A 4,231-nucleotide genomic window follows, 5' to 3' on the forward strand; every position below is an offset into this window, starting at 1 on the left:
TATAAATAAATATATATATATATATATATATATATAATATATTAATATTATTATATTTATTTTACTTCATTTTTTCATTCTTATGTTATTTTTATGTATTCCTATATCTATCTTAAAATAAAAAATATTGATATACAAAAAATATAAGCCCAAATATAAATATGTAATATTTATGTATAGATTTTATTGTACATCTTATATTATATATATTCTGTATTTCCTTTTTTTATATTATATTTTATATTTTATTTATTTTTGTATTTTTGTATTTTTTATTTTTTGTTTTTAATTTTTAGTTTCTAATTGTTAGTTTTTAGTTTCTTGTTTCTTGTTTTTTGTTTTTCGTTTTTTATTTTATTTTTTTTTGTGTAATTATTATTTTAATGACTACACATATAAACATATAAGATTTATATACATATATATATTTATATATTTTAATTTTTATATGAGGTAATGTAAAAATATATAACTGATTTTTGATTATTCATATTAAATAATCCTTATTTATTTTTATAATGACGAATTTACAATTTTTTATTAAATTTTCCTATGAAAAAAATTTGTTTATTGGTGCAATTTTCCAGTGAATATATATAATAGTATATTTTTATAAATCATTATTTTCCCTATATATAATTACATGCATGTATGTGTATACCCAAAATCTTGTGAACTAATATTTAGTTAGAATATAATATATATATAGCTATAGGTTTATTTTTGCATGTACTAGTAACTGTTGATAAAAAGTGGGAACTATTGTTTTTAAAACAATTATATATTATATATATATAACGAAAATACAACTTGTATTAATATTTTTTTTTTTTTTGTTTCTTTTATAATATATATAATATATGTATGTTTTTTTTTTTTTTTTTTTTTTTTTTTTTTTTTTATTATTTTATATATTACTTCTTTTAATATATAATTTTTAAAAATTATTATTTATAAAAATAAAATATATTCATTAATAATAAAAGATAAATTCTCTTTATAAAAGGTGTTTTAAATTTATTATTATTTTTTCCATTTAAATAATAAATCCTCACCCTAATTTATCTTGAATTAATATAAAATTATATATAAATAAAATTATTCATTAAATATTATGTAAAATGGGAAAATTGAAGAGTTATAAATATATAACATAAATTTTAAAAAAAATTATATTATTATTATATAATAATAATAATATAATAATTAAATGGGAAAATATAATATTTGATTTTATATATATTTGTACCATTAAATTGAATATTCTTTATAATGTTTTAAAGAATATTTTTAAAATTAAAATATATTATATTATGCAATATATAACATAACAATTTTTAAATAGTTATATATTAAGAAAACATATTTTTTAACATATATTAAAAAAAATCGTCTGAAGAAAATATATCTTAACAATTAAAATAAAGCAACAATAATATATATATATATATATATATATATATATATTTATATTTATTTATAATATGCTTATGTATTTTTTCTTTTCATTGTTATTATTATAAGTTATTGATTCTTAAAAAATAGAGTAGATTAAAAAAAAAAAATAAAAATAAAAAAGTTTATGGTGATCTAAAAAAAAAAGAACGTATACTTTTTGTTTGAAAATTTAATAATAAATAATATTAAAACACTTGAGGTATTATTATAATTTATGTGTATAAAATTGTGTATTTTATATAAGGAAAAAGTTGATATTTTGATGTTTTCTTTTTATGAAAATTTTACATAAAATTTTTTTACATATGAATATATATTATGTATTCACATATATATATATATATATATATATATATATTAATTAAAGAGGAAAAGAACTATATTCATGTTTTCATAATATGTTAAAAATTTAACATTACATTTATTTTATGCATAGAGCATTATTTACTTTTATATGTAATAATTTTTTTTTTGTCTTAATTTTAAACATATGAAATTATCATGAACAATATATAATACTATATATATTAATATCTTTGCCTCTGTATTAATTGCACAACATATAATAATATATGTTAACATTGCCAATTATTGTTTATATCAAATTTTACTATTTTAGATACCGAATAATAATAAAATAAGTTAGATTAAATCATGAAATGTTAATTTAATGTAATATTATATTATAATAATAAAGAATATGTTATAACTACCCAGATGTTATTGTATATATATTTTGTGTGTTATAAAAATGAAATTTTTTTTTTTTTTTTTTATTCTTCTGCATATGGAATATACATATTTGTTTACATATACATTTCTATAGATAATTTTGTTTTAATTTTTATATATTAGTAATAATATTTTTACTACAAAGTATGAGTAAAATATTTTTTGAATTATAGAAAAAAAGAATATATTACATTATAAATTTCAAATTGAAAATTTTAAGAAAAAAATAAATCTGGAGCATATAAACCCACTAAACACATTTTTGCCCTTATATATATATATATATATATATATATATTTATTTATATTTATATGTAGTTTTTATTTGTATATGTTTTTTAAGATTAAAAGGAGAAAATTAAAAATAATATATTATGTAAGAAATCATTATTAAAATATAATAATAAAATGATTGTATTAAAATGCACACATATCAATAGGAATTTTCCTTTACACATGAAATTTTTTTTTTTTTTCTTTTTCTTTTAATTAAAAAGGTGAAAGAATAAAAAAAAAATGAGGGCTTATTCACTTTTGTGGTTTTTCATTTTTGAGTGAAAATTATAACTAAAATAATTTAATTTCTTTATATATATATATATATATATATATATATATATATATATATATATATGTGATATTTTAATATAAATAAATATAAATTTTTACATAACATTTTATTTATAGTGGAAGATTAAAATATTTTTAAAATTTATGTGCTTCAATTTTATTTTATTTCATTATATTTTATTTTATTGTGTTTTATTTCATTTTATTTCTTTATATTTTATTTTATTTATTTTTTTATTGTAGAAGAATTATTCATTAAATATTTCTATATTGTCATAAATATAGGAATTCAGATATATCACATATAAGTATGTAAAATATAATTATATATCAACATCTAACATTGTACATGTGATGTGTAAAAGATAAAGTTTTTTTTTTTTTTTTTTTTTTAAATATATTTTTATTTATTATTCATTTTAAGTAATTTTATAATTATGATTATTAATATTATTCAAAAATATATATATATATATATATATATATAATGTTATTATATAATAGATATTAAAAAAAAAATAATTATGTATGAAGTAATTATATATACCGTAATAAAAAAATAACTTGGTTGTATTTAACTCCTAATTTTATTTAATACATATAAAAAAAAAAAAATAAATAAATTCGAAATATAATAAAAATATATTAATTCATTTGTATTGGTAGATATTTAACCCACATTTATAAATTAAATAAAATAAATGGCTATACAATTATATATATATATATATATATATATATATTAGATGTTTAAATAAAAAATATATCATTTTTATATACAGTTGTAGGTTATATAAAAGATGAAAGGTAAAAATATATTTTATAATTTTTTTTTTATTTAACCATTAATAATCAAAATTTTAATTTTTTCATAATTCACAATATATTTAGGTCCAAAATTATTTATAAAAATCTATTTATTTTACAATTAGTTCTTTTTCTTTCTTTAATTTAATGATATATTTATAGTTATATAAATATATATATATATATATATATATATATATATTTGTATAAATATATGTTAACTATATCGTAGTATATAGAATATTTTTTTTTTTTTTTTTTTTTTTTTGCATGTTGAAAATAAAATTATATATGTACAAATATATTTTCTTGTGGTGTTTTTTATTTTAATGAACATTTTTTTAATATGTGATACAAGAAAATACAGATTAAAAATATATATATATATATATATATATATATTATTTTTGTAAAATAATATAAAAAGTCTATATATTTTATATAATAATAATTGATGAATGTTTTTAATCAACCAATATATTAATAATTAATGAAATGTATAAATATTTATATTATTATAATAATATATATAAATATATATATTTGAATATTCTAATAATTTATATTTATTATATTTATATTACAATTCATAAAAAATATATATATGTAATGTTTATAAAATCAAAATACAAAAGGTTTATATATTTTTGTCATGTAAATTCTA

The sequence above is a fragment of the Plasmodium reichenowi genome, chromosome 2 (genome assembly GCF_001601855.1).
Source record: "Plasmodium reichenowi strain SY57 chromosome 2, whole genome shotgun sequence".
NCBI lineage: Eukaryota > Apicomplexa > Aconoidasida > Haemosporida > Plasmodiidae > Plasmodium > Plasmodium reichenowi.